This window comes from Crocuta crocuta, unplaced genomic scaffold, assembly GCF_008692635.1.
Source record: "Crocuta crocuta isolate KB4526 unplaced genomic scaffold, BGI_CrCroc_1.0 scaffold378, whole genome shotgun sequence".
Classification (NCBI taxonomy): Eukaryota; Metazoa; Chordata; class Mammalia; order Carnivora; family Hyaenidae; genus Crocuta; species Crocuta crocuta.
The window spans coordinates 2487227-2500365 of NW_027528871.1; the positions used below are offsets into that span (position 1 = coordinate 2487227).

General features: G+C 32.7%; 1 protein-coding gene across 1 annotated transcript in view; it reads right to left on the reverse strand.

The window, feature by feature from the left end:
* Positions 1–13139, reverse strand: part of LOC144225308 (uncharacterized) — a 318671-nt gene that overhangs the window by 22588 nt on the left and 282944 nt on the right. The window lies entirely within an intron of this gene.

Consider the following 13139-nt stretch of genomic DNA (forward strand, 5'->3'; position numbering starts at 1 on the left):
AAAGAGGTGATGGTGATTAAGAGTACACTGATACTGATGAGCACTGAATAATGCACAGAATTGTTGAATCACTATATCGAATACCTGAAACTAATATAACATTGTACATCAACTATACTGCAACTAAAAATTTTAAAATAGTAGAAAAAATGGATAAGAAAAAAATAAAGACTTCATATGAAAGGAAACTGAGGTAAATTCTACTGGAATTATTTTTACTTAAAAAAGAAAACTTTTACAGTAAATACACTGAGCAGAGCATTTTTAGTACTATAAACAAAGCAAAACAAAACAAAATTAAGTCTTTCTTCTATCCCTATTTAGTATAAGTTATAGATAGTGTGGTGGTACTGCTGGGCAACAATGATGAAATAAGAGCATGGAAAGAGTCTATGAAACATAGCTAGAAACAAGTGTCTTTTTCATATAATTCTCCACACTAGCATTTATTCATATTTTCTCACCAATACCACAGCCCTGTCCAAATCCAACTTTCTATTACTTATCTATTTCTATTATTATTAAGTAGTCTCACTTCAAATCTATGATCCCAATATTCATATAGGCACTTGATCCGTACACTTTCTTAATTTTCTCATCAAGTCCCTTGGCTTTAACTTCTATCCACATACAATGAGTCTATAAATTACATCTTCCCTCCAAACCTTTCTAAACTTCAAACATATATCTAAGTGAATACTGGGCCTCTCCACTTAGATATGTCTGATTTCGCATCTTTAAAGTGGAATTGTCTCTTTTTCATCCCTGAAAGAAAAATCAATCCCTCTAGAACTTCCTAATCTAAATTAATGACATCCGAGATACAATAATAAATAAAAATAATACATAGCACACTATTAATATCTCTTTCTTTCCTACCCTCCACATTCAACGCATCAGGAAACACAACTGTCTCTATCTTCAAGATATATTCGTAGTCTGACTAGTTATTATCACATCCACAGCATCTATCTTGAAGGTAACCACCAACTCATCTCTCTTTGATTATTTAAATACCATCTGTATTTCAGAGGGTATTTGTCTACTTGTCTAATTTCTCATTCTGCTAAAAATGTAATCTTGATACAGCAGCCAAAGACATTCTTTACCATGTTTAGTAATTCTACCATCTACTCAAAATGTTATGATGACTACCAATTTTTCCAGAGCCCCTACAGTAGCCTAAAGGAACATGTAGTGTTAATGACCTCCCTCTGTGCACTATGACCTCAACTCCTATCATACTCATTTATTTTCTGCTTCAGGCTCCCTCCTTTGACTGGGGTTAACATTCTAGGCTTTTAGTCCATTGCCCGTTTTTCTTCCTAATATTCTGCCTAATTTAAGCTTTCCCCTGATAGCTACATGGTTAAATTCTTGACTTCCCATAATCCTATTCTCAAATGTCGTCTACATAAGAAGTCGCATATTGACAATCCTTTTTATTCTGCAGACTGTTTATTTCCCTTCTCCACTGATATTACTATTCCCTTACTAGGTTTTACTTTTACACCTACCCCCAGGCATTTCTCACTTTCTCACTTACTGTGAAATTTTCTTAGTAAACATGTTACTTTGCTTCTGTGTTTGCTTTCTCTCTCTCTCTCTCTCTCTCTCTCTCTCCTTACTAGAATAAGAGAGATCCTTGTGTGTTTTATTACTGATGTAGAAAAATGCCCAACATTTGGTGGATGATCAATACACATTTGTAGAATCAATAAACAAATAGGTAAGTGTTTTATTAAAAAACCACTTGACTGATGAATAAAGAGATTTCTTAGCACAACATCAGGGATGCACTGCCTTTCACATATTGAAGATCCAAAATTTATCTTCAGTCTGCCTACTTTCTTTCATCTCTGTTAATTTACTCTTTGTCCAAGGCACCGTCATTTTTCATTTGGATTACTTGCAGTAGTTCTAATGGTCTCCTCATTCTTTTACTTCTGCAGCTAAAATAAACATACTTCAAATTATGGCATTTCTTTGGCTTAAAGTCTTTTAATAACATCCCCATTCCAAATGAAAAATATTCAGACCCCTAAATATCATGGCCAACATAATTTGGCTCCTTCCTATTTCATCCATCTCCTCCCAATAACACTCCTTCCCACTCCACTTTTCATTATGATTCAAGTGCATCAGCGTCCTTGTAGTTTACATACCAGACATTCTTCTCTCTCTCTCTTTCTTTTTTAAACTTTTTAAATGTTTATTTTTGAGAGAGACAGAGAGAGTGAGAGCAGGGGAGAGGCAGAGAGGGGAGGAGACACAGAATTCAAAGCAGGCTTCAGGCTCTGAGCTTCAGCACCGAGCTCGATGCGGGGCTTGAACTCATGGACCATGAGATCATGACCTGAGCTGAAGTCAGATGCTCACCTGACTGAACCACCCAGGTGCCCCTCTTCTCTCTTTAAAAAACAAAACAAAACAATTTAATGTTTATATATTTTATAGAGACAGAGTGCGGGGCAGAGACAGAAGAAGACACAGAATCTGAAGCAGGCTCCAGGCTCTGAGCACAGAGACCAAGATGGGACTTGAATCCATGAATTGTGAGATCATGACCTGAACTGAAGCTGTGTGCTTAACAGACTAAGCCACCAGGCACCTCACATACTTCTCTCTTAAGCCCACTGTATTTTCTGTTCATACTGTACATAGTCCTCTCTCTCAAGTTTTCCCTTTGAATGTCTTTATATTTTTCATTTCTTGATTTATACTTTTGGCTTCATCTCTGGTAAACTTGGCAGCATTTATCCAGTATCTCAGCCAATAATCTGGTTTAGCATATAGATCATTTATGCATGTGGTAGATACATGACAATATTTAAATTAGTAACAGAAATGTAACATGGGTGGGGCTCCTAACAATGTTAATGTCATGAACTCTATTCTCCTTCTCTCTTCCCCTTATAATTACATTTACTCAAAAAAAAAAAAAAATAATTCAATTCTAGTTGTTATCTCAGGTATGCTGATTAAATAATTGATGGCTTCTTTCATTCAAAAATCCTGTCTAACTTGACCTTTATCATTTTCTAAGTATAAATATTCATATTCTGTGACTTTTTTTTCAAATACTTTGACATGATTCTATAAAGATGCTCACAATGACCATATGAGGATTCAAAAAGTTCTACAGATTTCCAAAACGTAATGTTTTGAAAAGTTTCTTTACTGCTCATTTGAACATGGCCTATTTAATAAATTTGTTTCTAGATTTGAATATATTTTACAAATACACTAGCATTTCTCACATATCTTGAACTTTTGCTTTATCTTTCTAATTTCATCTGTAAAGATAAGATAATAAAATATTATAGAAAAGTGACAAAAATAATGAGACACCTGTGTAGTCACTACTTCATATTTTGTCACTTATTCAATCTGGTCAGTTGGTTTGGCCTATTTTTTTGTTTGTTTTTACGCTTTTTGAAATAAAACACATGTTTTACACTAGAGCTCCAACTATAATTTCTTCTAAATCTCACATTCTATAGGAGTAACTTGTAAATCTGTGTTTACTTTCCATGAACATTTTATACTTTTGTCAAACACGCATGCATTAATAAAGTGTACATTGCATATTTGAGTTTTCTCTTTTTTTCTATTCAAAATGGAAAAAAAATGAAGAAAATTATAAGAGAAGATGCCTGAAACCAATTTTGCCATATAAGTTAACTAACTAGAATTTAAAATAAAATTTGAAATACAAAATAATAATAATTTTACTTTTATCTGTTTGCTTTGTGTTTCATTTCCCAAGGTAAATGTGTACATTTTCATTCTTTGCATGCAATTTATTTTGAAAAGTCTTTTTCTATTAGGTAAAAAGGTCAGTACTGAAAAAAACATTTGGACTTTAAAATAAAAGCATGCATTGAATATGCATGAATGCAGTCAACAAATATTGATTAAGCACCAAATAGTGCTAGGATATGATTTGGAGTCCATTGGCATATATTGAAATGTATGTGTATATATTTACTTTTCACCATACCTTTGTAAATATAATTTTTATCACTGAAATATATTAAATGCTACATTTTACAATCTCATGAACAAAATATGATTAGGCAGTAATACTGAATTTTTATATTTAGCTCAGTTGGCAAAAAAAATACACTTTGTTGACAGTTAAACAATATTGTGACATGTTTATGGCTCAACAATGAGAACCAATTTGAGGCTGATAGAAATGCAAACTAGTCTGCAAGGACGCATCATTCATATTGCATGTTGATATTTTCAGACTCAGTGTAGTTTATTTTACATCCCAGGAAAACCAAGAGTTCATCTATCACCTGCTTAATTGTCTGTGGCAAACATTCAGGCCTAAGGAGTATTGAAGGCATACCATCAGCAGAGGAAGAGCAAACAGGCTGTTTCCATGAAATGGCTTTCATACCTCCTCTCCTCTTCGTCATCATAAAGATGAAATGGAATTGTAAAGGAAAAGGCATAAAGACAAGAAAAGCAAGTGGTGATGATGAAGATGATGCAGATTGAGAAAACCAATAAACATTGTGTAGATAGGTACTCGGGCTCTTGGTTTTGACACATGGATTAGAATCTCCTCCAGTCACTTAGTAATTATATTCCTTTAGACAGGCAATTTATTTTCTTTGTGCCTCAGCTTACTTAAAATACAGATATTAACCATACCAACCCAGGGCTTTCTTAAAGAGAATTAAGACATATAACACACCTAGTACACTCCCTGGATTCACTTTTCCTGTTACCGTGTCAAAACGAGATTCTTTCTTCTACAAACTCAAAGAAGAATAATGAGTATGTTTATGAATATCAGACACATAAAATTTCCTGTTTTTGAAAAATAAGAGCCTAGAGGGCTAAATTTCTTAATATGGCTCTCTCCTTCAGGGGCATACATAAGGCTCTATTTTATTCTTCTATGCTTGCTTCTATTTTGTTTGCTAAATTGAGGATGTTTCTTTTCCATGTGAACATACAGTTGCTACTCTAGATTTTTCTCTCTTCAAGATAAATTAGTTTTATTTAGCATTTGAGGGCAAAAAACCCAAAACTTTTTTTCATGTACATTTTAATACTTTCTGGTGTTGAGGCCTTAACAGTTCACTCCAAATTTGTACCCTTGATTTTTTTTAGCAGTAGCTGAAAACCTGCAGATATTAATGGAACTCTCTCTTTCTCAATGACATACATCATCTCTCACTCTCAGCTCACAGATTGGAAAGATTTCAAATTGCATTTTGAAGAATCACAGGAATAGAAAAATAATTGCAAATACTTTATTTTTCAACCCTATCCAGGGACCTCTGAACTCCCTAGGTTTCTAGTGGGAAAGTATACTTCACTTGGAAGTCATTTGCTTCCCTAAGCTCTCATGCCACCATGAAAATTTTTGAGCAGTAATGGGATCCACCAGGATTTCCATTAGAAATTTCTAGAGAAAACTGCACCTTTCCCCTGGACATAAACTACTGATACCTGTGATGTCTCCAGCAACTTGGACCATGGTATAGAACAATGATGTGATGGATACCTTTCCTCATTTCAAAACCAATGGAAGGCTCTTTATCACCTTGTTTGCTTCTCAAATTCCTTAAATTCTCCAGATTACTATTTTTCTGGGATGCACATCTGCTATCTAACTCCCTAAAATTTTGAAATAGCCTGAAACTAATGCTTAATTTTACCAATTCTTAAATAATAGGGGAAAAAGGAGAAAAAGAAAAATATATACATATATATACATACAGGTACATATATATGTATGTAAATACCTATGTACATGTATACATATACATATATATGTCTATGATTGTCCAGTTGACAGTCAGAACCAGAATATTCAATTCCAATGCAATTTTTATGGTACAAAAGAGAGACAAAACAAAAGCATTGTATCTGGCGAAAATTTATGTGCAAAAATTATAATCTTAACTCTAATCTTTATCGAACTTAGTAACACCCTTTAAGGAATACAGAGAGGAATTACATAACAATATATTTCCCAACAGCTTCTACATATTTTCAGACCAAATTTATTGTTCAATATGTGTACAGTTTACAAAATGAAAGCAAAAACCAATGTGCTAGCCTTTCCCAAGTACCATCTCAATACCAACAAGGGAAAAGAAGCATGTTTAGATGATACACAATGTTGCAGTTATTGATTTTGATGTGGCTTTTTATAAAACACGAATATTAAAAATTGAATTGCCAAGATACTAAAAGTAGTTAGTGAATATCCTTCCAGCCATCTTCCTATGAACCTGTACAGCAAAAAGACAGATATTTAATACAACCACGGTAAGCTTATCTTATATAAACTAACTGAATATGCAGTATTAAATTTCACTGTAAGTAAATAGAAGCGATATAAGAATTTGAGGACTGTAAATAAAAATTTACTCTTTTATAATATATTTACCATACAGACAAACTCATGATAGGGCTACATTCCAATAGACTCAACATAAGTTGAAAACATTTTAAGTTGCAAATCTATTTAATACACGTAATTCAGTGATGGATATTTGCAACCACTGTATCATTGTTAAATACTATGGTCCAAGTTGTTGGAGACATTGCTAACTTCTCAGTAGTTCATACATCATAGCTTAGCTATGATGGCTCATGAATTTGAGGCTCGAGACGGGTTCTCACAGAAGGTGATGGTACAGAGCCTGCTTGAGGTTCTCTGTCTCTGCCTCTCTGCCCCTTCTCCCGTCGCATGCACAGGTATGCATGCTCTCTCTCTCTCAAAAATAAATAAACATTAAAAAAACACTTAAAAATCATCCAACACAAAGTCTATTTTATAACAAAGTGTTGAATGTCTAATGTAATTTATTAAACAACAGAGTGTGAGCAGGGGAGGGGCAGAGACAGAGAGGGAGACACAGAATCTAAAGCAGGCTCCAGGCTCCAACCTGTCAGTACAGAGCAAAATGCAGGGCTTAAACTCATGAATCTGTGAGATCATTAACTGACCATAAGTCATAAGTTTAGCTGACTGAGGCACACAGGTGCCCCATTAAAATTTTTTAATGTTTATTTAGATGATTTCTGATATATAATGGATAGACTTGTATGTCATTCAAAATACTCTTTTGGGGGTACCTGCATGGCTCAGCCAGTTAAGCTTCTGAATTTGGCTCAGGTCACGATCTCGGTTCATGAGTTTAATTCCCACATCCTGCTCTGTGCTGACAGCTCCGAGCCTGGAGCCTGCTTCAGATTCTGTGTCTCCCTCTCTTTCTGTCCCTCCCCTGCACTCTCTCTCTCTCAAAAATAAATAAACATTAAATTATTTTTTCAATAAACGATCTTTTAGACTCACTAAATTCCAAGAAACCTTAGAGGAAACCTGTCTCTAATCATTTATTTCAAAAATGACATAAACACGCTTAGAGAGCAAAGGGACATCTGGACACTTGCTCAGATTGTCAGAAATGGAGTTGGAAAAAACATATATATATATATATACATAATTTATAAAATCTACATGTTCACTTCTTTTTGTCATTGTTTCCACTCGATATTAGCCCAGATTGTCTGCCTCTGCTATAAGGCCAAAAAGAGCAGGAATGTTGTTCACCCATGAGTAGAAGAGAAGCACTATCTGAAGACCAAGAAAAGAAATTTTGTCTAACATTAACTACTCTCAAAACAGAAGTTTAAGGGGTGCCTGGGTGGCTCAGTCCATTAAGCTTCTGACTTCAGCTCAGGTCAGATCTCATAGTCTGTGGGTTTGAGACCTGCATCAGGCTCTGTGCTAATAGCTCAGAGCCTGGAGCCTGCTTCAGATTCTGTGTCTCTCTCTCTGCACCTCCCCCACTCGTGCTGTCTCTCTCTCTCACAAATAAACAAAAAAAACCAACAGAAGTTTAAAAGGGAGAGCTAAAATAGGAAAAAATAAGTATCTAACATGCACAAATGTCAGTACTGTTATAAAAAGCCTTTTCTAACATTAAATAATTTATACAACCTAATAACTAGATCATGTCAATGTTTCATTTTTTTTTTAAGTTTTTAATTGGTTTCTTTCCTCTGTAAAAATAACTAATGACTTGACCAAACTATAATTTTCTTCATATTTCTTACCATATTGAACAGTGGAGATAAAAGAGAATTTAGAGTAGAAAATGTCCCAAAACAGATTGATTTTTTGAACCTGTTATCCATAGTGGAATGAAGATAAGACTTCTGAACTCTGTTTCCCTGAACTCTTGTTTTACTGGATTACTGATGGAAGCATTTATTCAATATCACAATACTTAAATTATCTTGCCCCTATCTTTACTCACTATCAGCCAGGAAAGGAGAAGTGACTCATCTATTTGGTGAAGGAAGTGGGTCTCAGCCAGGAAACACATGGTTTTCCATAAAGAAGCTTTAATCAGATCTGGGTTTTGCCCCTTTGTTTGCCCTTGTCTACGCCACTGGTTGAATAAGAAAACAACTTGTGGTAATCTGGAGAGAAGTGTTGGAGAGATTTTGGGGCTAAAGAAATATACATGATTACTATAATGGATTATAACTATAATAATTCTGATATTTGATCTTCCTATGCATGATTTCTATGTTTAAATCTCAACCTGTGAATAAAAGGTGGCATTTAAAAAAAGTGTTTATTGGGGCGCCTGGGTGGCTTAGTCGGTTAAGCGTCCGACTTTCGCTTAAGTCATGATCTCGCGGTTCGTGGGTCCAAGCCCCGCGTCGGGCTCTGTGCTGACTGCCAGCTCAGAGCCTGGAGCCTGTTTCAGTCTGTGACTCCCTCTCTCTCTGACCCTCCCCTGCTCACGCTGTCTCTCTCTCTCTCTCTCTCCTAGAAATAAATAAAAAAATAAAAATAAAAAAATAAAAAAAGTGTTTATTCTTGAAAAAGAGAGAGACAGAGCATGAGTTGGGGAAGCGCAGAGAGAGAGAAGGCGATACAGGACCTGAAGCAGGCTCCAGGTTCTGAGCTGTCAGCACAGAGCCCAACACGGGGCTGGAATTCATGAACCACGAGATTATGACCTGAGCCAAAATCGGACACTTAATTGACTGAGCCACCTAGGCATCCAAATAGGTGGCATTTCTGACTGAATTACCCTCAAAACTCCATGATGATCAATAGGCTGATGTATCTAGCATAAATGTGTATTTCTATATTATTTTTTAAAAATAAGCAACGCTGTCAAGTTAAAGAGAAGTATAAATCAGTCATTTAATTAGGAGTTGACACATTACCCTCACTTTAACCTAATTTTTCTTTTAGGATTAAAAAATGTATCCTATAAAAATTATTTGAATATAATTATTCCTATAATAAAATTAGGAAAATTCATAATATTTTTAGGTTTATTATTGCAGAGAATGTTTTATTATGATGTCAATCTGCCATCGGATTTAAAATGAAAAAATACCTTTGGTAAACAAAGATTTTAAATCAAGATAAATATTTTGTTTCTATTAATTAATTATCCAGCAAGATAAATTTCTCAATGATGTCCTCATGACATAGGATGATTTAGTAGAGGAGAATCCAAGGTCATACAGCAAGATATAATACTCATTAATTGGTTAAGTAAAGAAATGTTACTTATTTTTAGCATCCTTCTATTTTCATTTGGTGTTTATTATATTGCTCTAGTATGAGGATTTAAACAAAAATCATATACTGTCCGAAGGTTTTTATTTATTTTTATTTATATATCTATTTATTTATTTTTAAATGCTTATTTTTGAGAGAGAAAGAGAGTACAAGCAAGAAAGGGGCAGAAAAAGAGGGAAAACACAGAATCTGAAGAGGGCTCCAGGCTTTGAGCTGTCCACATAGAGCCTGGCATGGGGCTCCAACTCACAAACTGTTAGATCATAACCTGAGCTGAAGATGGACACTTAACTGCTTAACCAATTGGGCCACCCAGGTGCCCCTGAAGGTTTTTAAATAAATAATATTTAAATAACAGATTTATACTAAAGCAAATTCATGGCATTGTAGTTCTTAATTCTTAATTATTTATCAGTTTGGTTTGTTATTAACCATTTTTTCTTGAATTGCGTTAAAGTACAGCATCGCATAATAAAGATATATTTTAAGTAATGCATTTGATTTCCATTATGAATATTTTACCTTTGTTTCATTTTAAGTACTTTAAATATTTTATATACTATGTAAATAAGAATGTTAAATATTTGTAATTAAAGTATTAAAAAAATATTTCAAAGATAATTTACTCCAAGATAAGTAAAGCATTAATAGAAAATTGTAGCATTGCTTTTTTTTCCCCTAGAAATTAAATAAAATTTTTTTCTTTATAGGAAACAATGACAAACTCCTTGCACTATTTGGAAAGTGATCATAGACTTAAGTGTAAAACTTAAAACCACATAATGTTGAGAATAATATATTAAATAAAAAAACAAAAAAGGTTTTAAGTTAAACATCATTAAAATTAAGCAACTCTGCTCTTTGAGAAAACATTCAGGTAATTAAATACATGGTGGGACGACACCTCTCCTCTCTATCTGCCCCTCCCCTGCCTGCACTCACTCATGTACACTCTCTCTCTCTCAAAATAAACAAACTTATAAATGAAATATACTTAAAACACATGGAGAGCCTGCTATAAAACTATTAATCTGGTGGTAAAATTTCAGGTAAACTGGCAAAAAGGAAACTAGAAATGGCTGATGATAATCATCACAGCACCTCATTTCAAATTTCTAAATGCATGAAGTGCTTGTTCTCAGTTTTCCCATTACCATCTAAACAGTTTTTATTAAAAGGATGCTATGTGTAAGGAACCAATTTGCAGTTGCCATGTAGGAATGTAATGGGAATGTCGTAAACATTTACAAAAAAATGAATAAATAAATATAGCATATTTCTTCCTATAATATGTTTCAATTATTTTCTACTCTCAAAAAGTAGAATTTTTTCTACTCTCAAAGCTGAATTCCTGACTTCACAGAAGTATAATTCCTCTCGTGAGACTAGATTAAAATATTTAAGACATTCTATTCTAACATATATAGAGAGGAGGGAATACTATACTAAGTACGAATCATTTGAAAGTTTTTCCTCTTCCCAAAATCAATTACTCAGCCAAAAAGAAATACTATCATCACTACTACCACTACTACTAATTATGTGCTTAGCTTATAAAGTATTCCAAGATTTTTTTCTCCTCAGAAAATGTTACATATTTCCACCTGCAAAATCTATTGCAGTATTTTTAAAAGGTTATTGATAATTGACATTTTTGATGGGAAAATACCACATTTCTCTGGATATTTCTCTTTGACAGTGGGCCCTGAATAAAAATATCAGTGCTATAATCACTTTCATATGTTCATCAGATTTTATTACATAAGATAAATATTATAAAATATACAATTACACTGTTGAATCACCTATAAAATCTTTTCTCCCATGTATGTTTTATTCAATTTAACATTAAAATAATATATCAGAATTATATATTTCATGCAACATTTAGTCTATTTTGCTTTTGAAATACTAGTGTCACTGTGTCATGTTGAACTATTTCTGATAATAATCCTTCAGGAAAAGGGATGTGTTATAAAAGATCAGTATATTTATTAAGTTCTCATTTGCCCAATTCACTAATCATATCAGATCCATTTCCATTGTGTTTTTGTAGGACAGCAACATTGAGGAACATTCATACTTTTCTTTTTTTTATATTTCACAGGTACCCAAAAGATTATAAAGTAGAAAGTATTTATAAATTATTTTATTGAAGAAAGGATTTTTATAAAGGAAATTACTGCTACTATTTTGTCCTTCCTAATGGATTTGAGTAATAAAATTGCTACATGTAAATATATTTAGAGTAAAATATCAAACCAACCCCTCAAAACAATATCATAATACATATTTCTATAAATGTTATAGTAAGATGTCTTATTCAACGCAATGTACATAAATAGTATTTTATAATACTATTTATTTATTTATTTATATATTTTATAATACTATTTTATAATAGTATTATAAACATGCAATGAATTCATTCTCTAATTCAAATCTTCCTGAGAAAAATTATCAGAGAGAGTTATGAACAAGGTAACAAATTGACATTAGCATTCTATAGTCATTAATGGCACATAGAAAATAATAAGAGTCATTCATACTATTTCGATATTAAACAGATACAAATACAAATGATCAATAATACCTATAGATGTTTCTATCATCTTACCATTTGTTTATTCTAGGAATGGAAGAGAAGAATTAATATAAAATAGATGTTCTTAACTTATACAAGAAAATATAGTATTTAATTTTGTTTATAATCCACTAGCATGCACCAAACAAAGATACAGATGTTGTTTCTTATTGCCATTTCAGGTATACAATGAAGTGAAATAAGTGAGATACAGAGATAATATTAAATGCAGTATATATATTACATATAGAAGGAAAATGATGAATGTCCACCTACCAAGCTCCATTTCAAATTTGAAAGGTGCACCATAAAGGGAACTTGTAGATTATTGATAGAAGCTAAGTTCCTCAGAAAGTGGACATTTTGCCTTAATGAATTTCCTTGAGGTAACATACAATTCATACATTTTTAAGGATGAACACAAGAGAAAATTATTCCACAACACATGAAGTATCTGATGCATGAATATATTTGTCAAATATATTTTCCTTAGGAATAAAAATATTTTTGAAAATGATTAATTTCTTTTATAATAAAATAAAAAGACTAAATTAAATATCAGAATGAAAATCATGTGTGAAACAGAAATATTAATATGAAAACCAAAAATAGAATAAACAAAAAACTTCTCAAAATAAATAAGGCAATTATATGTAAAAGAATGAGAGAATGTGAAATACATGAAAATAAGAAATTTTGTTTTATATAACTTCCATAGAAATTCCTTAAGAAAAATTCAGTAAAATGAAACAAAGAATAATAAAAGGAGTAACAAAGAAAGTCATCTAAGCTATACACAATAATAAGTATGAAAATATTTCTCATGCAAACAATGTTTTTGATGCACTACTCTTTAAATTCTTCATAAAATATGTTTTGGGAAGATTTAACAAAGAAGTATTTAATACAAAGCTAGAATTCAATACAATTCCTGCTTGTATTGTTTGACTATTCAAACAATAC